The following is a 25,238-nucleotide window of genomic DNA, read 5'->3' on the forward strand; positions in this document are numbered from 1 at the left end:
AAGTACAAAAAGCTGCGGTCTCAAACAACTTACAGCCTAGGTATAAATTAAGAGACACACATAGAGTGAGAAATGGAGGGAAGAACATAATGAAATAGCAATATCAAGCTGCCAGGTAGGGTTCTTGGTGCACTGTTGCCTACTCACTGTGAAGATTTTTATGGGCATAACAGCAAAGGAGAACTCAAGACATTTATACAAGACATTGTTTATGGTATAAATATAAATAGATTTTGACAATGAAAAACACCCTGTCCTTGTAAACTAAATCACAGACCCTCCATGAAGCTGGAAACAGCTTATGACATATATTCTGATCCTTTTTTTTTTAAATACAAAAATATCTTCCCAATTAAAGATTGATGGTATTAATATAATGAAGGATTTTGTTTCTTCAAATTCAGTTCTGTCGGGAATGCTCTGATACACAGGCATATATGCACAAACCAACCTTTAGAGCTGGTAGAGAAACCAAATCTCTCTTTTGTACAAGAGTGTCTATTGGTTGTATTACAGTCTATGCTGGTGTCTGTTGGTTTGACCATGACTCATGGGCAGTAGCAAAGCAGTTAGAGCTAGTTCCCAGGAATGGAAGAAATATTAGATGCAAGGCAACAGAAGAGAAATGAAATGGGAAGTTTCGGTTTTCCCTTTATTTTTCTCCTCTTTTCTTCCATCACACACTTTATTTCAGGGAACTGAGGAAGAGAAAAGGCTTCATCAGCCAGCAGACTGAACCACCAGAACATCTCTGATGCTTGCAAAGATACTCTGGACCACAGCCACTGTCAAGCACCCCCTTCAAGATGTGCAAAGGGAACTGATCACAGTGAACACTTTGGATTCTGTACGTGTCTGCTATGAACCATGAAAGATACCTGTTTTCTGTTGGATCACAGGCACAAAAGCGTCATTCAAAATGGATCATGAGACACCTATGTGTAAAATTAATGCTAGCATGTCATTCAGATTATTGTTTTGGTTAGATGATTAATTTGCTTATATTCCATGTTACCTAGGTTTGATAAGTGACAGGTTATCTCTTTTGCAATATTATTTTATGATATTTTCTAAGAAGTGTATAAATCAGTGTGTTTGACATATAAACATGCTTCCAGAGATAGTCAGGGAGAGAATTCCTGAACAGAAATTCCTTGGCAATTACTATTTTGTGGAATATGATACTATAAACTGCTGATCCTTGGTCCTGACTACGAATGCTAAAAGACAAAAATGAAAGAAGTAAATTCAAATTTTTAGGCATCTTGAAGGCCAAGGAAGTAAATTTCAAGAACAGGATCTGATGTGAGCTTGAAGGGAATCCAGCTATGTGCTGAGCTTACTGACAGACAGTCATGCTAAAATTTGCAAGGGGCAAGAGTGGCATTTGGTTATTATCCATTTTATTTGTTGTAGGATAAAACAGTTCTGGGAAATGTTTTGATAAACAGCAGCATAACATTAATCAAACTCCTTATAACTCTTTATTCAAACAAAGAAAGAATAGCAGTTTTCTTCTAGGAACTGCAGAGAAAAAGTCTGGCAGGATTTTTTAGAACAGCTGTTTTTAGAAAAATTTAACTTCAGAAGGCAATACACAGGGGGGTGGATTTAGCAGGATGACTTAGGGGGTCTTAAGCCTCTCTTAGTGCCTTCTTCTTCCCTTTCCCCATTGGCATTGCTTGTTTGCATGAGCTTGCTCTGGACCATAGCACACAGGCAGCCCTCCTCCCCTTTAGTGACTCTCAGTGGATGTGATAAATGGGCTTTGACCTATTGAAGCAAATGGAAAAAACTCATGGATTTCAAGGAGATTTGGCTTGGGTTCTTCTTCTTTCTTTGGAACAAATTTCTCCTTGAAGAGAGCCACAAGGAATGCTCTCTGTAGTTGCTTCCCTGGTCTTATCTGCCTGTTAAACTACACTCCAAAAATGCTAGACATGCACTCTTGGGAAGCCTCTGTACTTGAGTTTTACAAGGAAATACAGTTCTGTATGTTCCACAGACTTGACTACTTCCTTATAGCTTTTGAGCAGAATTGATTTAAATCCAAAGTGAAGGCGCTCCCTATGCCTATTAATCACCTTCCCTCACGCAGCGTTTTTGGAGCTGCCACCACAGGCACTCCCTGGGCACTGATCCACCACTTCGCACAATCCAAAGTTGCCTGTAATCACTGCTGCTGACTTTTTATCCTATGTATTACGACAAATCTTCTAAGGCGCTTATAAATGATGAGAAACTTTTGTAATTTTCCTGACACTTCACTCTCAGTCAGTTGGTTATGGATTTAGAGTCTACTGATACTTTAGTAATATTCAGATCAATCAATATATTATTTATATCCTTTCCTAGGCAATAATGCCAGAAGGAGACACTGTGATCATCTGTCTTGACCCCTGCAGAAGGCTCTGAGTCAAGGTCTGAGCCATAGAAGAACTGCATCGTATCTTCTACAGAAGCATCCTTTCTTAGCAGTGAGCGATAACTTACTGCAAGCCTTGGGAAGCTGTTGGAACATTGCTTAGAACAGTAGCTAAAATCAGATGATTTTGAGTGAAAAAAATCATTTTGAATTTGTAATTACTATGTAATTTGAAACATCTGTAGAAAGAAAGACAAAAGGGAAGCATTCACATGCATGGAGCAGCATATAAAGAATGCAGGTTTCCTTTTATATCCCTGTTACTGCATTTGATCCTCTCCAGTTTCTATAATTGCCCTCCATGTGATTATCTTTTTTTAAGTTAGTGCTGACTAAAATTGTATTTGCACTATAGCCATTGCTTTATATCTAGTAAATCTTGGTGTCAGCAATACAGCTATTTGGAAAATAATATAAACCCATGATCTTTTGCCTCAAAGCAGGAAAAGCCTCAGGGTGGCTGAGGCGTAGGAAACCTCTCTGAGCAATTCAAATGGAGAAGGCATTTAAATAATTAACTTCCTTTTCATAGGCTTTTGCTGCTGTAGTGGCACAAAAGATAAACAACAACTGAAACTCTCTTTCTTGTCTGAGCTGTCCCTGATGATTCAAAATAATGGTCTTTTATTCCAAGAAAGGAACACTACAAATTACTATCATTCTGAAGAACTTTGCCTTGCACAATAAAGAAGAAGAACAGGGACAGGGTAAGGTAAAGGGGCTGTGGGCTCTGTGCACCAGAGGGTGTGGGATGGGTCAGATTATCTCCATGCTGGAGCAATGTCTCTACTCCGTACCCCGTGACGTGGGGCAGAAGCCCTTCCCCTGGGCGACGTACAGGCCTCCGAAGAAAGTCTTCTCCCTCTGGAACAAAGCAGGAAGGAGCTGTGACTCTTGGTCACAAATTACGTGCTTGGAATGAGAAGGCACATTACTGCCTTTAGAGCAGGAGGCTAAGTCTACACTCTGAGGTAGGCTGCTTAGGAGCAAAATTCTGCCAGCACTGCAGTGAAAAGAGCACCAGCAGTGATTTCATTGTGTTTAGCTCATAACAAGAGCACTAAAAACACGTCTCTTTCAGCCTGTTCTCCTCACAGTCATTGTAGCATTATATTCTCTTGTGTTAGATAGCTGCTCTGTGAACACAGCAGGAATATTCTTGCTACAAATATGCTCTGCTTTTGTTCAATTATTGTTCAGCGTGTGTTACTGCTTACTATTTTTCCTTGGTGCTGAGGTAGTATTTGGAGGCATCAGCTGTGATGAGGGCTTACATGATAAGAGAAAGAAGTAGCAGTGGAGCATGAGGCCGTGCATAATGCCATGGAAGCTATTTCACCGGGGGCAGCAGAGGGAGTTCATGCAGTCAGGTATCTACATCAGAGAGGTGGTGGCACCACTGGGTCTTTGCTACCTGGTAAACCAACATTTGCCTGTGTCCTTGGCACCAGGAGCTCTTCTCCTGACCCTTCAATAGCCTTTCTACATAGAAATGAATTGTAAATGAATTGCAGTCTTCACATTGAAGCTGTTGCTTGGTGGAGCATGGTGAAAATGCTAACATGAGTGAACCAAGGATAGGATCAAGTAGTTTAGTAGATCAAGACCACTGGGCTCAGTGAGCATTAGGCACATTTTAATGGTTCTGCTTCTTCTCACCGAGGGCTACTGTCAATAAGCCTTTGCTGAAATGCTTCCAGATCATCACTGGGCAATTGCTTTCTTCTAGGAGCAGGTCCTGGGTAGGAGTTCTTTCAGATCTTTCAAGCAGAAAAATAATAATAATAAAAAAAGATGGAAATGAAAAGGGAGGGAGAAGCAGATTGGTGGCTCAGCAACCATATGGACAGGCTTCGCACAGCTTACCTAGAGCAAAACACAATAATGAGTAGCAGCAATCTCCACTGCCTGCCTGCCTAACTAGTCAGTCTTGATGTACATGGGAATCAGTCAAACAACTATTATAGAAGGCCACATACATTATACAGTGTTCACATATGCAGATAGGACTTATAGGCCCCATAAATATAAATTGTGTGAAAAGATACCATCCAAAAACAGGACAAGCCCCTAACCTGTCTTTTGAATTGTCCTGGCTTGATTTAAACCTGGAGGAGGAGCAGTGGGCTATACAGCAAAAGTCTTTTACTGTGAAGATCTATAGAAAAAACATTCTATGTTCCATTTATACAAATCAAACTATAAGGCAATACCCAGCATTTTCTCTTAACACTGTTAATTAAGAAACCATTATGCCCATTCACTGGATAACACTTCAGAAATAATCCTTAGCTCTTGTAAATGACATGCTGAGGACTATTACTATCTCTAGTTTACTGTTGCTACCTAACTCAATTTCATCCTTATCATTTGCTTTTGGGGATTTGCTCAAAAAAAAAAAAAAAAAAAAAGAGAGAAAAGAAAAAAGAAAAAAAGAAAAAAGAAAATGAAAGAAAAGGAACAAAGTGTGTTACAGCATGTAGTTAGTAATAAGGCTAAGAAAGTGTAATAGAAAGTATTGATGGGAAATGTAGACCACGTATGTGTGAGCAGTTAAATAACTGAAAGTATGTAACAGAATGGTAGTTCTGATTTCTTTAATACTGCAGTCACGGCAGTCATTCCAATGAGGCTCAGGCACACACACACATGTGCACACAAACACGATGCAAAACTCCCTTTCTGAAAATCAAGCCAGTCTAAAGGAACTGGAGCTGAAAGAAGGAGGGGAATGGAAAAGAACAAAACCAATAAGAACAGACGAAGCTTGCCAAACCTTGATGATGCTTTTGAGTCCACAAGTCTCCATTATCTGTCTCACTATGATAGGATACTTTTTCAAAAGTGTTTCTAATCTTTTGCAGAACTTCAAAGGGGATGTTTTGAGCAAAAATGGACAGAATTACATTGCAATCTGTGAAACCTGGAAGACAAAATCTGGAAGGGGAAAGTGTTTTTGATACTTTTGATACTTCTATGGAAACAACATACTTAGCTCAAGAGAACCCAAGGGAGTTTTATACAATTATAACCCGCACCTACCCTAAATGGGAAGAGAAGAAGTAGAAAAAAGGGTCTAAAGACAGAATGGGTGGTGCACACTGCTGTGGGCAAGGGAGGGAAACAGGCAGATCCTGGTGTGAGGGTGAAGCAGAAGGCAGCTCTGCAGGCAGGAGGGGAGGAAGGTGGGTGAGGGGAGGCATGAGGGAGAGGAGAAGGTGATACTGCTCCTGGCAAAGAGGGCAGCTAGGGGAAGCGGTGTCTTGTGGGACCTCAAGAGGTCACACAGCCTCTGTTGCATGGCAGAGAAGAGAGTGGAGGTCATTGATCAAGTAAGCAATTGAAACACTGGGAACATGACTTGTGCTTTGAGACAGGATGCTTTGAAATTTGTAGCTATTTATTAAATTTTGTAAGTAAGTGTTTAGCATTGTAGTTTATCTGTCTTATTACTGGTATTGATCCTGCATATACAGTTCTCTAACGGCTTCAATCCTGATTTGATTTAACCATGAGTTGAGCATTTTTTTTCCCCTGTAGTAGAGGATAGAGATGCTTTAAAGAAAAAAGAATGGGTGAAATCTCCCATGGAGGTGCCTCCCTGCAGTTAGGAGGGCTGGCAAGGGCCGAGAAATCTGTGGTTCTTGATGCACAGGTATAATAAGCAGCGTAAGCAGCAAGCACGGGTCTGGATTTGGGTGATGTATCCTGACAAGCGGCGAGAAGAAGAGCTGGCCCCGCTGGCAGACTCCCAGCCTCCCACTTGGCAGCTCCCTCCTGGGAGCTGCCCTGGGAAGCCCTTGCTCTGAGGGCCTCAGAGGAGCATGGTGTGAACCTTGCAGCACGCTCTTGCTCGCGCACAAAAATATTTTATCCATCTTGTAGGGCCAGGCAGTTTCCTTGCTTACAGGTGAGTTTGTGCCTCAGACCCACAGCTTGCAACAGGCTGACAACTCTACAACTGGCCCCCAGCTATGTCACACTGAGAGCAGGACAGCTGCGCCAAAAGAAATGTGTCCCTCACTGGATGCCACATGCTGTGCTCCAGCGAAAGCAAGTATTGACCATTTCAGCTCCACTGCTCCAGCTAGGCTCTGGGGTGAAGCTGTGGATGAGAGGACACTTGATTCATGTTCACATTCATGATTCAGATGGTGCTTGCAGGACAGCCAGGGGATTTTTTCTTTCTCTTGGGCTGCTGTGTGGCCTTCTTGTCCAAGCGGGAACCCAGCCCTCCTAAGGCTAATTCCCTTTTCATGAAGGGGCAGGTACCTGTGATGTGTTCAAATCGGATTCATGGTAGGCTTTATTCGGAGCATGAAGGTAGCTCGCCAGTGTGCAGTGAGCGTGCAAAGCCTCAGTGTGCTGAACAGCTCGGTGTCATTGGGCTGCCAACACAGCCCCCTTTTTGAACCTCCAGCACTGAAGGTGATTCACAGGCAAGCTGTCTCCTTTTGGTGGCTGGAATGAGTGAACACAATGAGCTCTTCTGCCCATGCTGTACCTGAGAGGAGCACTTATCAGTAAGCAGCATACCCTGGGCTGACAGGGCATGACCGAAAAGCCCCCTGGGTGAGCTGGCCTTACTCCTAGTACGCACCTTTTGCAAGCAGCCTCAGACAGTGAGCAGTCATTTAAAAGCAAATAAGAAACACATCCCCTCCTTCTTCTGCCCTCCCCACTTGTTCCCAAAGGCTCCCTGAGTCCTAGAGCTAGGAGCACTGTGCGCTGCTTGTGGCCAGCTCCTTGTGCATTGCTCTGACAGCAAGGACACATACGGCTAAATAACAGAGCAGTTAGGAACAAAACAGAAGGGAACAGCTGCTCTTTGAAAGCTTGTGGTGTCTGGGAGTGAAAATTCAAGGTAGTTTGTGTCTATCAGGCCTTTTCTTCTAAAAAGAAAAGGCCTCAAAAGAAAACTCTGTGCTTTGCTTACAGCTCATGAAGGACTAATTTCACTTTTTTTTCTTGGGCCTGGTCTCCAATCACTGCAAAACAGCTGGTCTACCCTGCATTACAGAGGGCCGGGAGTGCTGCACCATCTACACAGCCTCGTAACTCACACTTCACCCTTGCTTCTCTCCTACATCCTACTTCTGCAAAGCACTTGCATATGGATTACCAGCAGGCATTTTAAAGACTCCTAGTGAAGTTAAAATTAAACACATATCTATCTCTAAATATAGACACTGCTTCACCCTGCTCCCTCCTGTCCCCCAATGTCTGAACCAGTGCTCAGCATTAAAAAGGATGGAAATCTCCAAAGCATCTCACACAAACTAACAGTCAAGAAAGGGAGAGAGACAGAGAGACAAAAGTCTCTGAGCAATCACATACAGAAGAGCACAGTGGAAAAGTCTGTGACAGCTGAATAATGAAGTCCTAAAGTTTAGGGGAAGAAAATAGTTTTTTTTTTTTTTTTTTTTTTTTTTGAGTCAGATGGTGAAAATGAGATTTAGGGATTTTTCTCCCACCTGAAGTAAAACACTGAAAAATATGAAATTTTCTGTAACTCAATGCATTGGGATAAGTAGCTAGTTATGCTCACTTCCCACCACTACCAAGGCAAATGACAGGAGGAGCTGCAGACATTTCCTGTCTGCAAATGTGGCTTAGCTTCTCAGTAAGGCAGTGAGGCCTGTAGTGTCGGACAGACGCTTTCACTTAGTAATGATTACAGGGAGATAGAGAAGGCTCTTGGGCAACAGCCATCTATCATGCACTTTAGACAGAGTCACAAACAACACAGAAATTATGAGTTGAGCAATGAGGACTTTTTCAGCTAGGACAGTTCTGCCTCAGTGGTAATGTCTGCGACAAATACGTAAAAAGGACTATCTGCATGTAGGAAAGCCTGCAGGGTAGGTCACTAGCAGGTCTAGTTAAGTGGGGTTAGTCATCATGAGAGATGCTGTGGGGTCTCCTGAAGCTCTCCAGAGTCCCCTGCACCATGAGGACAGTACCACAGGCACACAGGGATCTGTATGGTTTTGGGGCCACCAAAGCTATACAGCAATGGGTTTTACAGGATCAAACATTGCCATCCAGAGTGTGGATGTGGATGTCTGTGTTTGACTGGGTCTCTTGAACTCTCCTTACAGCTAGTAGAGAGAGAGACAGATGCTCCAGAGAAAGAATTTGTCCTATCTTAAGGCATACATTTAAGAAATGATAGAATCAGGCCCAAACACGCCAACTTCTCTCATCAGGAATGAACCCCACTGAGCTCCAAAGAGACCCTGGGTTGCAGTCAGCTGTTCTGTAGACATATAAGCTTGGGAAAATGAATCATATCTTCCTTTTTTTGGAGCAGTAAGAGGGAGCAGGACTTGATGCAACTGTCAGTATATCACCTTGTACAAGAAATGATAAAGTAGCATCTACCCAAAGCTCATGTCATCTAGACAGACAAGACAAAGAGGAAGAGCAGTGAAGGGACTTGCCCATTCATCTGGCTGTGGTAGACTGGCACTGGGGAGTTCAGGTCTGTGCCCCTTCATCAGATCAGGTACTCTACCCCATAAAGCACACGTGGCTCTCAGGGCCTTTCTCACACTGCAGCAAGTGTGGATAGGGCACACAACGTTGTAAGTATCATCTTCCTAGTTTCACACATTTGAAGCCCGTAACTCCAAGGTAATTCTACATGGGGCTTTAGGGCACAGCCCTATCCTGACCCCCCCCCCTTCATCTGAAAGGACAAAGAGTTTAGCCTGCCATGCTGGTAATTGCTAACAGTCAACAATTAAGCCCTGAGCTTGTAAAATTGTCTGGTTAAGAAACATTCATTACACGGTGCAAGCTTCTGGGGCTGTAACAAAAATTCTGGCCCCCTCTCCCATCACTCTCCTACCCACCCAATGCCTTTCCAGAGACATGACTGAAAGTATAGCTCTGTTGCAGACACCAAGTAGAAGACGGCACTGCCCCGTCTAAGCCTGGGGAGTGACAGACAAAACTACTTCACACAATTTACTTCCAAAGAACTGAAGATTAGTTGTTTAAATATTATCTGGGGTGTGATTCAGTTGTCTGTACCTATGCAACCAGTATAATTTTAGGCTCATGTCCAAACTATCTTTTGGGTCACAAAAAATATATACATATATATATATATATAGCCACACACATCCTGTGTTGAGTGTTCAGGTCCAGCTGCCTGGTTAATGTAAGACAGCTACATCAGCTCCACCTCGGACCAACACATCTGCAATTGTGCCTGTTCCTCCTTGTGGGTAGTCATCTGAAAGTTCCTGGGCACAGCGAGGAGGAGTAAGGGGGGAAGAGGGAGATAATAATAGTTGAACAATTTATTCAATGAGATTCATGAAATTTGGGGACTAATACATTCTATGAATAATATTTTCATTATTTTCCCAGCTCCAGTGCTAACAGGAGATATGAATAATGATTGAAGAAAACACTTGAATTATGACAACACTGCTGAACTTTAGAAGCATATATTACACAAAGTAAAGGGACTGTAGTTCTGCCTGCTGTCAGTTTGATGTAGACATTTTCAAAAATTATGGAATATGTATTTGACACTTTGGCCTTTCCTTACAGAAAGTTTGCGCCCAGATTACCTGACAATAACAATCAATCAGTAACTTACATGCTGTTTCTCTCCCAGAAAATTGCTAACAATTGCTTTCTTTCAGCACTTCAGAAATTACTTCCCTAAAGATGGCAGGCCTCTCGTCTTTACCGTCTCCTCCCAGTGTGGGCCAGCACCTCCTTGTACCTGAGGGACATTGTCATTCCTCTTGGGCTCTGCTCTTGGACACTGCAACCTGCTATTGCTCCGCAACAGCATTTCGTTATTGCCTCTTTCCTTGCAGCAGCTTTGCAGTGGGTGCAGACAGACTTTGGGGGGGATATAGGCAAGGCTTGGTCATTTCTCGTCCCTCCCACTGCCTCCCTACCAAACTTCCCATTATAGGTGCCTGCTCAGTCCAGGCTCCCGGAGGATTAACTATCCCCTGGGAAGTGTTTGTATGGCCGGGAAACCCAAGCTGCAGTCAGCTGTGCATCAGCACATGGCTCTGCCTGCTGCTCTCCCCATCTTTGGCTTCTGCATACAGTAACTAAAGGTCTGCTTCTAGCCTGCTTGCAGAAATACTTCCTAATAAAATCAGCATGATCTGAGACTTTATTATTGGGTGGATTTTAGCCCTGAATTAATTACAACAATATGTTCTTATCTTGGCTTAAAAGAGGAGTTGGAGATTCAACAGACATTTTCCATCCAGCCCAAGAAGTTGTGGCTGAAAAATAATACATCTGTTACCAGCCAGTGCAGATTTAATGACTCCAAATAACATGGAACCTCCTGTATCTTCTGGTGTGCTGTGAATAAGGTTCACTTCCTAAACTAAAACCTGACATGAATTCCTGATATCATTTCACTGACGTTAAAAGCACAACACACTTCATCAGTGATGGAAGATAAGGCTAAAAAAAAAAAGAGAAAAATAGCCAATCATTTCCACCCTCCAGTATTCACAGTCTAATTGATAACTGAGCATGCTGAAAGGGACTCTCTCTCATTCATGTGCTAAATGTTGAATTCCTCAATTCCTAGAGGGCCTGTGCTCAGTCAGAAATGAACACGGTTCATACACATATTTAATTCTAACTTTGAAAGCAAAGAAATTTAACAGAACATTAGAGAATGATGAATAAATTATAATGGCATTAATGAAGCTGATGCTTATATTTAAAGAGAAAAGTCTCAGAGAGTCCAGAGAGCTCCAAAGTTGCTAGTAACTTATTAATTTTGGAGGTGATAGTAGATAATAAATTAAATGTGCTAAATATGAGTGTGCATTGTGATAGCTGCTGCAGAAGACGGTCTTTTGGCGTATTATACTATGGGGCATCATTCATAAGGCCAGAGAAGTAATTATTCTTTTTTATATGTCTTTAGAAAAGATTGCAGTTGGAGAGCTGAATATACTTCTAGGTACTTCAGTACAGGAGGTTACTGATAAACCAGAAGAGATTTTAGAAATTCCACTTACAAGCAAAGAAAATGATAAAAAGGTTCTGATAAAAAGAATAGGGGACAAACCCACTCTAGAAAGATGGAAAGAGCTAGATATGAACAAAAAAGAAAGCTGATGGGAAATTATATGACACTGAAGAAAAAAGCTCAGTGAATAAGTCAAAGAAAAGTCACTGGAAGAGGATTTCTTCATCAAATAAATGTGCAAAGTTACCATCCCTTCTTACATGAAGTACCTAAGGCAGGATGATGAATTCGAAACAAAGCTCCCAGAATTGCAGCAGTTTAAGAATCTCTGTGTCCTTCTTGATGTAGGACCTAAATTGACAAATATTTCCATAAGCAAGTGTCTTTTTGTCTGTGAGAATTTCTGTTGATTTCAGGAGATTTTGTGCACATGACGGACCCAAGGGAGCTCCTCAGCTGTGATACAGCCACTTTACACGTTATTGCCAGTCTGCTGTCCATGTCAGCTCTTCTTTAATATCACCCAGGTACAATTATACCAGTGCCAAGGTGATCCAGCAGAGGAGCAGAGCTAGGATACTGCAAACAGATTCACAAACATCCCAGATTAAGAGGTTGCTGTTGCAGAAGGGAAGAAATACAGAAAAAAGAGCATGATGAAGGAAAAGGAGCATGAATGCTCACCAACCTCCTGCCTAATGAAGACTAAAGTAAGAGGTAGCAGATTTCAGGCTAGGCAGTACACTATGAAGCGCCTTACACAACACACCATAACAATATATGTTTAAAAAAAAACCCAAAACAAAAAACAAAAAAAAACTTACTTATAATCTGCCTTTATCCTCCTAACCCCTGAGTGTGCTCTGGGCATTTTGGCTTTAGTGAGGATCATAATAAAAAGTATCTAAGGTCCTTGAAAATAGGCAGGTGATATTTTATACGCACAAAAAGAATGAAAACATTAAATAACAGATGAATAGCGGGAATTGCTCCTTACAGAGCTCTTGATGTAACAGTAGGGACTCCATCCTTAAGTGGTGGACTTGATGAGCCCTTCATCAGTCAATAGTTAATAGATGTACAGAAAAAGAAATGAAAGCCCCAAATAGATAAATCAAATGAATTTCTGTGCAGCTTTCTAATATTTGCCTTAAGTGAGGATTTTCTATAACCTGAACATGACAGTATAATTTGAAATAAAGTATTAGACAGAACTGTAAAGCATTATATTTCCTGAGTCTAAACAATGTCCTCAGAGACATTTCCTATGAAAACTCAACTCCCAAGCAGGGGAGATCTGGCTTCAGGGAACCTGGCAAACCTAGGGAGCAAGTGCACCATGGGCTTTTGTTCTCCTCCTGTATGCCACTGAAACAGACTGAGGACTAGCCTGCATCTTTCCACTTCTACTTCTGGTTGTTCTGTACACAGTTCCTTCTCTCCCTGGCCATGACTGAACTTTCTCGTTCCTCTGAAGTACAGGTATTCTTACCAACCCTGCAGGTTCCCTGAAGTTCACCTGGGTAACTTCAGCATTGCTTCAGTTTCCCTAATGGCTCATCTGCCCCTCCTTTGTCACTACTTGTGACTTAGGGTTTGGCCATATATAGCAAAAAAAAAAAAAAAAAAAAAAAAAAAAAAAAAAAAAAAAAAAAAAGTGGAGCCTCAGAAAAGAAATAGTCAATGGTTATCCACATCCAGAGATCACAGGATCACAGCAGTCAGGGCAATGCAAGGATAATCTACCAGAAATGACTGACAGACGTTTCAGGACTATTCAGAGACTGCACTGGCCAATGCTATCTCTAAAGATGACCGGAATGATTTCACAGGATCACAGCCTCAGATGATAATTCAGGCTGGTAGGGACTCAAAAGGTCTCTGGTCCATCCTCCTGCTCACAGAGAGATCAGCTTACAGGTCAGACCCAGATGCTCAAGAATTCATCCAGCTGGGTCTTGAAAACCTTCTGTCTTTGCTATAGGCTGAACAAGCTCAGCTTCCCTAGGCTCTCCTGACAGGGTAAGCACACCATCTTGGTGGCCCTCTGCCAAACTCACTCCAGTTTATTGATGTCTGCCCTGTACTGGGTGGGTGACGTGGTCCAATGAGTACTGAATAGAGGAATAGACTCAGTTCCTTCAAACACTGGCTCTACCCCTGTTCATACAGCCCGGGGTGTTGTAAGCCTTCTTTGCTGACAGGGCACACTGCTGGCTTGAGTCTGGCTCGCTGTCCCCTGGGACCTCCCTGGGCCCTCTCTGTAGAGCTGCTCCTCAGGCATGGTGCTGCAGGGATGCTTCCACCCCCCACCCCCTAAACCCCCGCTGGGGGCAGGGCTTAGCATTTGCCCTTGCTAAATTTCAAGATGTTCCTGCTGGCCCATTCTTCCAGACAGACAAGGTCGGTCTGAAAGGGAGCCCTGCCCTCAGGCATGTTGACCGCTTTCCTCAGTTTGGTGTCATCTGCAAGCTTGATGAGCAAGCCCTCGATTGCCTCCTCCCAGCCATGCTAGAGGTGTGAGGCAGGAGAGGTCCCATGACAGACCCCTGCGGCACTCCCCTTGTTACCAGCATCCAGGCTGAGTGCAACTCATTAACCATTACCCTCTGAGCTTGACCATCCGGGCAGAGTTTTACCCCTCTCGTTGTCCACCCATCCAGACCATAACATCCCAGCCCAGCTTGGATGCTAGAAAATTGTGGAAACAGCGTCAAAAACCTTGCTGAAGTCGAGGGGAAAACACCCACTGTTCTCCCCTCATCCACAGATCCAGTCATTTTATTCCTGAAGACAGTTGGTTTGGTCAGGCATGATTTACCCCTGATAAATCTATGCTGATTCTTCCAGTCACCTTCTTATTCCTATGCCTAGGAATGTGCTCCAAGAAGACTTATTCCATGATTTTACCATAGATCAAAGCAACATGGATTGACCTGTAGTTCTCTGGATTCTTCTCTGGCCTTTTCTGAAGATGTTGTTTTGAAACTGTTCCAGACGAAGATGTGAAGACATTTTTTAAGTCTCTAAAGCTAGACAGCAGCATAGGGATAAAAATAATTTTCCAAATTATCATTAGTTAACCAGATACAGTCAGATATTTCTGATACTGATTCAGTGTTACTTGAAAGCTAGCAAAGTTTTTACCATAACATTACCTTACAGCAATTAATTCACCTTATATGAAAAAGTGTTTTCTGTCTGCAGTGGATGCTGTGAGAGAAGATGATACGGTACAATGTAGAGCTTCCTGTAAAACACCTCATAACCTATGAAATTATCAAGAGGAAATGTTTGTCTATTCAATGCAAGCCCATGTTTTCAGAGCTGTTCTTAGGAAGCTTTTTCAGCTTCATCTTTTAAGTATCTATTTTGTGGTTAGATTTATTATAGTTTTTTAATCACAGACAGAGAACATCAAAAGGTTTACAGAAGTTCATGAGTCTCCATGCCCAAATTGCAAGGCATCTGGGACTAATTTACAACTTCACATTGAAAAAACAAAATGTAAATGTCAAGTGCAGCACTTCATACACTTCTTCCAAGAAGAAAAAAATAGCAGACAAAGTTGTGCATTTTTTCTGGGAACGATCAATGTTGGAATTCATGGAGAATGTACTGAAAATATACCCACGGCTCCATTTACCAACCCTCACAACCCTCACAAACACAAATGATAGAAAATTGATTGACATATCAGAACTGATCAGGATGCTATAAACACTGCAAATGAAATATCATCTCTTTAATGGATCCATCATCTATGAAATGGAGCATCTATATGTCCTTGTGGACACCAGCAGGAGATACCACTCAGAGAGCACACTTCGAACAACCAGCAAGTGCATGCTAACACGTACTTATTACAGAGCCCCTGTTACATGCAAAATGCATGTTGCTTAATTGAGACCCACTGATGGAGGAGGATAAAGGACTGAATAAAGATGATTAACTGAGAAAAGGTGCCTATATTTGTGTCACCGTAAAAATTACAATAGCAGTTAACTTATCTGAAGCTAATAATAACTGGTTAGCCTGCTGAACAAATCTAAGCTAGAGATTAATACTAGAGTATATTTCTTGTAATCATTTTTTGTATTAATTAATTCTGGCCTGCAAATTACTTGGAAAAAATGACTATGAATTTCCTCTGTTTGCTCTCATCTAGCTGAACATGAGTTCAGACAGCTGATTTTATAGTCTATTCTAATTACTTTAGGTAAGATTGGAGTAATAAAATAAGGCTAGACCTACATCTTTGCCAAACAGTGACAAGATTCTGTACCCAAAAGCCCGTTTGATTAATTTAAGGAATAGCTTTTCTGAAATAACCAAATATTGCCTCTAATCTATAAGCTATTCTACGGCTCTACTATGCTCTTAATTCTCCATGTTCATCTCCATTCTATTTTATACTTAGGTACGTATTACTTTTCTGTGAAATGTAGAAAAAATAGTTAGAGATCATTTTTCTTTTTCTGGCAAACAAGTAGTTTTGGGTTAAAATTGAAAAAGCATTATGATCCTATCATCTCCATTTAGTCAGTTTTCTCCAGGGTTGAGGAAAGTAAAAATAAACCCAACTAAAATGAAAAAAAAAATCTACTGAAGAGTTAATTTGTCCTATAGAAATGAAACAAGACATCTATAGTGTTATTATTTTGCCTTGTGTAAGGGGCTGTTATCTTCTGAAATAGTATTCATCTGTGAGACAGGAGAGAATTCCTTCCACTTGCTTTGATCTTCAAAATGTTAATTGTCTAATCTAAGCCATACAACATTTCCAGAAGGAGCTTTTACTCACCCCAAAGCAATTTGCCATTTAGACATGCCTCTCTCTCTTGATTGACTTCTGAAAACTGTAGTCAACTCATTTAAACTAGATGCTTAACTTTTAGGCAGCTTAAATAATGTCTGAGGCTATAAGAAATTCTAGTTATACTCATAAAGCTTAGATCATAGATGAGAAAGTATCTTTAATAAAATGTGAAAATGCTACAGTAGTGGGGCCCAGACCTTACAAATACTTCTGAAGATGTGTAACTTTTAATCCCTGGGAACTTCCCATTGATATCAGCAGAACAAATCTTGTGAACAGAGGTACAAATATGAGTGTATGCAGGGTTAGGAGGCTGAGGTATATATAGAAAAAACTAGAAAATTTTCTTTGTGTGTGCCCTTATTGCCAGAAAAGCCCTTGATATGAGGAAATTGTTTAAAACATTTTATTTTATTAAAAAAATGGGAAATAGAAGTTGGAAAAGAAAAAGAAAATAAAAGAGAAGCTGTACTTTATATGCAAGGTGTTCTCTTGCAGTTAGCCAAATGAAAAAGAATATGTCACCATATAAATAATAGCTAAACATAATATGGTGCTGCATAAATAACCACTGTAAATACAGCTCTCTTCACAGCAGGGGAAGCCTTAGCACAAACAACAGCAGAATAGCTGACAGCCAAAGAGATGACAGTATTTCATTTTCTGACATAAGTCTCCGTTGAAGTGGCTATGGTCAGCAAGGAATTGTTTATAATATGTTTGGCTGGACCTTGATTTTTATCTGTTGACTGCTGCCAGATTTACCGGGTAGGCTTTAATGGTCCATTGATTTTAATGGACTCTTAATGAACACAGCAGATTATAATTCGGAAGGCCACCAGGAACAGAGAAGTGGGAGAGTATAGGCAGTGATTTTTTTTTTTTTTTTTTTTTTTATTTAGGCAGCAGCAACAGAAAAAAAGGTAGATCAGTTACATGTAAAATATTACTACTCTTTTGCAGTATCATCTGAGCATACAGCAAGTAGAAAACCAGAATTCCTCTCTATGGCTATCTTCAGTGGCAATAAGTATCCCCCCCTACATATATCAGAAATAAAACTTCTTCCACAGTTTTAGGCTGGTCAGGAAAATATATAGTAAAAAAATGGGTTATATGCCACTGTCTTAGGAATGTAAAGGCAGATCACAGAAGAGAACAAATTCAAGCTTGTCCGCTCAGGCTGTTGTGTCTGCCACCTCTGCAGGCGGATTTCATCTGATTAGCTCCTCAAAAATTACCCATATTGTTCACACTATTCTCTAGGCTCTGTCCTTCGCCAATTCTTTCAGATCCTTTTGTGAGGGTTTAGGAAACCTGGACACATGAACCTCATGCACGGTCCATCTACAGCAGAAAGTAAAGAAATTATAGCAAAACGAGGCAGATGGTAGTTGTGAACTCCCACCCATGCACACTACTGTGTCAGGGTAGCAGGCATTATTCCTGTACAAGAGCGAGAGTAGATCACCTTCATACTGCCAAAATGTTGTCCAGAAGAGCAGTGTTGTATAATTACAAGTGACCAATAGTTATAGTACTGTAAAAGCCATATGCACTTTTTCGCCTATAGACCTCTTGCTTTTCATGTTCAATAAAGATAAATTCTGCCCATTCATGTTCAGAGTATGCAACTATAAGGAGGGGGGAATGAGGAGATGGTCATATAAGAGCATACTGAAAGAATTTGGCTTGCTTAACCTAGCAAAATAAAGACTAAGAAGAGAAATAGTTTCTATTTATACGTAACATCAGGGAGTAGACATCAACCAGGGGAAAACATGCAGGGCACTACTAGCACAGAAACAAATGAGTACCAGAGGGCCATGGATAAATTTAAGCAGAAAATTAACCATATCTAACCGTAAGAATGGTGTCCTGGCAACAGCTGTTCAGTAGGAACCATGGGAGCAAAAACTGAAGTTACTTTTAAGATGAATGTCAGTATATTTAAGAAGGGGATTATGTAATATCATTGCATGTGACAGCAAGGGACTGAGCCTTATGAATCAAAAAGTCTCTTCCTTTCTCTTGCTTCCAGTAGTCTATAAGATGTGATGCTGAAAGGATCAGGCTCTGCTTTTCATGCATGTCTAATCCTTCTTAGAAAGAGTCTGGTTACATGATACAGAGAACAGAAGGGGTAAGTCCTCCAGAAGCCAGAAGTCCTTGGGAAATCTGCAGAAACTGCTAAGTCCTTTTTTAATTAAAACTGTGTTTCCCAAGTGTCACTGTTCTAGAAAGCTGATACATGCTGAGATTAAATTCATCAGTTCTACATTCATGTGAATATTGTTCAGCTGGAGATATAAGCAAAGACAATGTCATCTCTGGGGAGCTGGTGAATCAGAACACAATGGAGACTTATGCCAAGGCAAGTCATTCTGAGGGCAAAAATGAACAAAACTAAAAGAGTCAGTGTGTGGGCTCATAAAACTCCACAATTTACTCAATTAAGCTTTCAGAACTCTGGACTTGACAAGATTAGAAAGCTTATGAGAACAAGCTCTTCCTTGGATCCCATCTCCCTTGCATTACTGCTGTTGGATGGAATAAAAACAGCAGACAAAAATCCCACTTTCAGCACCTCATTTTCTAACAGTGGCCCAAACTCAAAAGGCAGAGACAGATAAAATTGAAAAACATTGTGGAAAAAAAATAATCAAAAACTCAGGACCTTTAGAAAAGATTGACTAAGTTCATTTTGACACAGGGGTGAAAGTTCTCCTTTGGAATTCTGAAGAAAACTCCTATTTTCCCTGAAAAGCTTTACCCCTCCTAACGTAATCCTCTCTTCCATACAAATTTCAAGGAAGTTTGCATATGTAACAATCAGGATAAAATCGGAATTGTTTCAGCCAGCCAGTAGGCTTGCTCACATCAGTATTTCTTGTGGTGGGTGGAGGGCAGCAGCGCAGCCTGCAGTGCTCCCTGGTGCAATCCTGGGCGTGGGGAGCACTGTTCTTCCTTGAGGTCCAACACAACTTGTCTGAGATCAGCTCAGGCAAACATCTAGCCCTTGAAGCTACTCTCTCAGCTTGATCCCTTCCACTGGTCCCTTCCAGGTGTCCTAGGTCCCTTTGCAGCAATATCAAAGCGCCAGCTTGCACAAGGGAGACGACCTGGTTCCTTCTAGGAAGGTGCCAATATTGTGAACTACAATGACAAATAGGATTTGCACAGAGCCATGTCTTATGCACATAAAAAATTCAGGACCTCCTAGTTCAGAACACGGAGTATAAACATAGTATGTTTGCACATGTCACATATGTAACCTTTGCTCACTTACTCTCTCTTCTTTATGTAGTACCACATAAACTGTAGCTAGTTTGTACCATACCTGATCTCAGACAAGATACAGCTCTTTAGTACACCCCTGTCATCCCTTGGCATGTTGTTGATTCTTTTAATTGTTACACATCTTCATTGCATTAGTGAAAGAAGTGTTTTTTAAATGTATATGAATATAAATACACTCATTCTGCAACACTCACAGATACCTTGTCATTGTCCCAACAGTGGCACTCAGTGCATAGCTGGAAATACAATCTGTGCCAGAGGCTGAAAAAGCTTCCAGGATATTTAACTCTTCTTTAATCCCTTCCATTAGAAAGACTGAGAAGCTTCTTGTAGGTCATGCAAATGGTTTTGATGCATCTAAACAGTGACATTGTTGCTTCTTCCTGTTGGTGCATTACTATATCATCTACATATGGATTATTTCACACTGATGTTATCTCTGAGATAGACTGAACAGTTCCCTGGCTAAGGAAACTCTTACAGAATCACAGAATGTGTGAGGTTGGAAGGGACCTCTGGAAATCCAACCCCCGGCTGATGCAGGGCCACCTAAAGCACATTTAGGATGCTGTCCTAAGGATCCTGCCCACACAGCTTTTGAGTATCTCCGAGGAAGGAGACCACACAAACTGCTTCGGCAACATGTTCTAGTATTCTATCACCCTCATAGTGAAGTTTTTCCTCATATTCAGATGGAATTTCCTGTGTTTCAGTTTGTGCCTGTTGCCTCTTGTCCTGTCACTGGGCACCACTGGAAGAGCCTGGTTGCACCCTCTTTACACCGTCCCTTCAGATACTTATGCACATTGATGAGACCCTTCCTCCCCCCCCCCCCCCCAGTCTTCTCATTTTCAGGCAGAACAGGTCCAACTCTCACAGCCTTTCCTTGTATGACAGATGCTCCGGTCCCTTAATCATCTTTGTAGCCCTCTGCTGGACTTATTCCAGTAGCTCCATATGTCTCTTGTAGTGGGGAGCCCAGAACCGGACACAGTACTCGAGATGAGGCCTCCCCAGGGCTGAGGAGAGGGGCAGGATCACCTCCCTTGACCTGCTGGCAACAGTCTTCCTAATGCACCCCAGGAGACCATGGGCCTTCTTGGCCACAGGGGCACATTAGTGGCTCAGGGTTAACTTGTCCACCAGCACTCCCAGTCCTTCTCTACAGAGCTGCTTTCTAGGAAGTCAATCCCCAACCTGTACTGGTGCATGGAGTTATTCCTCCCGAAGTGCAGGATTCCGCATTTGCCTTTGTTGAATTTCATGAGTTCCCTTTCTGGCCACCTTTCCAGCCTATTAAAGTCCCTCTGAATGGCAGAACAGCCCTCAGGTGTACCAACCAGTCCTCCTAGATTGGTGACATCAGCCCTCTTGCTGAGGAGGCACTCTGTCCCTTCATCCAGGTCATTGATGTGGCAGGGATGTGTCCTGTTTCCATCCTAGCTGCCTTTAGCCTCTCCAGTCTTCCGGAGTAATCCTGACAGTCCTCACACTTGACCAGCTGCTACTCACCTACCCACCATGTTGTGCCACCAGTGTGCTCCAGCTTCAGCAGCAACCAACAACAGATTGAGAGAGAGAGAAGGCACATCTGTGCTGTGGGATGTCTGCTCGCACTTATTGGACTTTCCTTTTCCTGTAAGTCAAAGCTGGAGTTGCTGCAGATCTGTACAAGACCTGACTGGGAGACATTGCACTCTGGTATTGTTCACGTCTCAGCTCCAAGCTACTAACCTGGGCTTCCACATGCATGCTGCAAGGTTTGGTACAGGGTATACCCTTCAGGAAGCAAGGTGTGAGCAACAGGTAGTTTAGGTGCATCCTTCCAAGACACAAGAAATCTTATCCCCCCACTTAGACCAACCTTACAGCCTTTGGGAAGTCAATTATAAGCTGGGAGAATGAGATCTGGGTTGTGGAGGAATGGCTGGGGAGCTCTGGAAGAAAGGACATTTTGTTCATGGCCATCTCTTCTTATGTATCTGGTCATGGTGCCACTGGGCTTTTGGCTATTAAAATGTGTGTGGTTTCTGCATCTTTTTAGCCATCCCAGTACCCAAGTGTGCCCTGGAAGTCTATGTCCTCCCACACACCAGATAAACAGCAGCTGTGGGAAGTGTGTCACCTCCTAATGAAAGGGGCAGCACGCCCTGAGGATCCCCAGGCTGTAGCCTGCAGGTTCTCATCCTGTATGGTCCAACAAAGCAGAAGGCAGCAATCACTGGCACACAGCAGGCAAACTCCTCCTCCTATCTTCCACTTCCATTTTGCGATCTGGGGCTGCTGATCTCCTCCCAAAGACTCTTATCAGCTTCACCTCCTGCCCCACCTTCAGAGCATCCCGCTGTCATATTTTTAATTTTTCTTCTCTCTTATGCCTTTTTGTTTCTTCTCTTTGTATCCCAATGTAACTTCCCTATGTCAATTCTCATAGGAGGAACAGACCCAGAGGTGAGATGTCCCTGTGACCTTGTTAATACCTGGCACCAACAAAATCTCCCAGTAAAATCTCAGAGCGGGAGAACATAAAGATCAGTTCCCTTAATCCCAGTCCAGGCACAAGCAAAAAAGAAAAAACCTTTAAAACCTTTTGTTAAAGATATAGAAAAATAAGGCAAATAGCTAATGCATTTCCAACCTATGGTATTAAGGCTCTTATTGCAACGATATCCCTTATTCCCTTTACTGAGAAAACTTTGTAAAAGGCCCAAATCCCAATTCAGAGTCTTTTAGAATGTGTTAAAGAGGGCAGCATGAATCCTTTTTCTTAGGAGAGGAGAGAAGTTAGCTGAGCTGGGCTGGACCTGCTGTTGTTGCTGTTTTTCAAGTCCAATCCTTTTTCCCTGAAGATAAAACAAGACAAGCACAAGCCAAAGGGAGAAAAAAGTGCAGGGAAGGCAACATGTGCAGCCTCCTTTTCTACTGCTGCATCTCACTAACATCATTGCAGCTGGAGACAGCACACGGTCATGCTGGCCACACAGGTGCCCTGCAAGCGTATTCTGGAGGTGGCGATGCCAGCATTTCGTCTTGTCTCACTCAAAACATGAAGGCTCATAGGCATGCGGCAGGAGGTGTTGTCAGCAAAGTCAAACTTCTACGGAAAAAGAAAGGCAGAGAGACAGGAAAGGATATGCGAAAGAGGGGGATGGCTACAGGAGCAGCATTTTTCTCCTCTGCACCAGTTGGGATCTGACTGCAACCATTGGGGACAGGGAGATCACCAAGGTGCCCCTCCATGACCCACCAGAGACCTTACTGAATCAGAGGGAGAAAGGCTGGCAGTGCCCAGTGCATCCCAACATTTCTACAAATGAGATGGGGAGCCATGGTAACAGAGAACAAGCCTGAGAGTACAGCCATGCTCCTGGTGTCATAAGTCACTAAAACATTTTTTTCTGGATCCAAATTATGTTGATGAGGAAAATGACCCCTTATTTGTCCACCAATCTTGCTCAATTTCCAGTGTATTAGCCTTGGTCCTTTCATTTCCAACTCCATTCTGTCTGATTAGCTGTCATCATGACACAGTGAGACCAATAAGCCTTTTTTTTATGTCTAATTTTGACAGGAGGGTGCTGTGGATCCATGCTATTGATGGTCTTGACATAAACAAAACTATCAGGGCAGCAGCCAAATACCCTGGCCTGGCCTGAGGAGAAGCAGACTGAAGAGGGCTTGAGAAACTGCTGGATGTGATAGAAGAAATTGTTGGATTTAACAAACACCAACAAAATAAACCTGCTCTTCTGATTATGCCATCAGGATTGGGCCCGCATCTTCAATTGGAGAACCAAGGTAGGAGCAGGACAGGTGCTTTCCTTGGCCAGCAACAGAGTGGACAGACATGGACAGGTGGATTGAGCATCCAGTATTCCCCCGTCAATGCCTGTCCCAGGTCTGATGGCATTAACAGTTACCCTCTGCTTTGTAGCAAGCACAATTATATGAGTAGAAAAAAATCTTTTATTAGATCAATCAGTATAATTTCTCCGTGTCTAGTAGCTCATATAATAAAAAGATACAACCTCTCTCATAAAATCTTATAATAGTTTGACCTCTTTTATAAACATTTAAGGCAGTAAATGGGTTGAATTTTTATTTTCTTTTTACCTTGGAAAACTTGGAGCCTAGGCTTATCCACAACTATCCCTCCATTGCAGAATGGTCTTAGAAAACTGAACAAAGCTTTGAAAAAGTTTATTTTGTCTCGAATATAATAAAGTACATACATAAAAAGGACATTATAATAATATAAATAATGAAAACTCTGGCCAGGAGACAAACACAAATAACAGACTCTGTACTGTGGAGCATCCGTCAAATTACAGACTGTGCACAGTAATGGATCTATCTCTAAAATGAGTAATAACAATGGTTCAAAGATTTACAATAGCATCATTTCCCGGTATCAATGCATAAACCTGGGGAAGGTTCAGTTTTCACTTTAAATTCAACACAATACATCTGCAGTAATCCCTGCATTTATCCAGGGTCTATTCCCCACTGATAAGAAACACAGATAACTTTTCCTGTAAAATGTAGCTCTCCTAAGAAACATGAGAGAGACCTAGCTGAAGCTTTGATTCTTGCCTGTAACTCTGCATGACATTTATCTGAAAATACAGCTCTGACTCAGGTACCGTATTCACCTGGGGTCAGTAGATTCTAAGCCTGAAGGAGACCAGAAAGAAATAGATTTTCCAGTTTGTTTACTTCAAAACTCTGATGGCATTTTTTAATCACTTTCACTGTTCCCCAGTGGTTTGTTTTTCTTCTGTGGTTTTTGTACATGAGGAAGAAAAAAACATTTTCAAAACAGCAATATATAACTGCAAAGTCATAACTGGCAAAGGGGAAGAGCAACAGCTTTTAATTTACTTTTTCAAAGAGCATGGTTTCAAGTTGACAGCATCTCTTTAACTAATGAGACCAAATAAGAGGTGGAAAACATGCAAATGCACTTGGAGAAAGTTAGGATGGCACTGATGACAATTAACTAACAATTATTAATTCCCCTGATACACATTTTAATAATGATAATTATGATTAACTCATTTTATTTCATTGTGGAGGCTATTAACATTTGATTTTCTGGGCTTTTCCTTGCAATTTACATGAATTAATGTCCACCTCCTCCAACTTTCCTACAGAAACTCTACAAAAATGAACAGTCTTCAATACACTCAGCAAAATGGTTTTCAACTGATATCCAGTGTAATTGGCATTGAGATATTTTCACTGCCTGTCTGCACCACCATCACACCTCTCAAAATAAGTTTTCTTGAAAGAAGGTGATTCTTACCTTTGCTTGCAAACATGATTTTTTTACTTACTAACTCCAAAAATTGACTCATTTGCCACTCCAGATCTTTACCATGACTCCCTTCCTCCTTATACTCCAGGGAAGTCCAGCATCCAAGCTATTTCCTACTTGCTTTCTGGTCAGTTTTGCTGAGAGTTGTTTGCTGCCATCAGGTCCATCTCCCTCTGCTAGATATCCCAAATACTTACTCAGACAAGAAACTTTCCTCATCAAGTTGTCTTAATGAAGTCCAATTTGGAGATCTAGTCTACTTGTCATAAATTACAGATAATCTGCAGGTTTCCTGGCTTATCTGGAAATGTTATGGGAGAAATGCCCTCAAAGTTCTCATGTTGCAAACACTGAGCCTGGGAAAGCTTCAGTGATCCTTATTACACTGACTTGGGACTTCTGA

This window comes from Rhea pennata, chromosome 1, assembly GCF_028389875.1.
Source record: "Rhea pennata isolate bPtePen1 chromosome 1, bPtePen1.pri, whole genome shotgun sequence".
NCBI classification, from domain to species: Eukaryota; Metazoa; Chordata; class Aves; order Rheiformes; family Rheidae; genus Rhea; species Rhea pennata.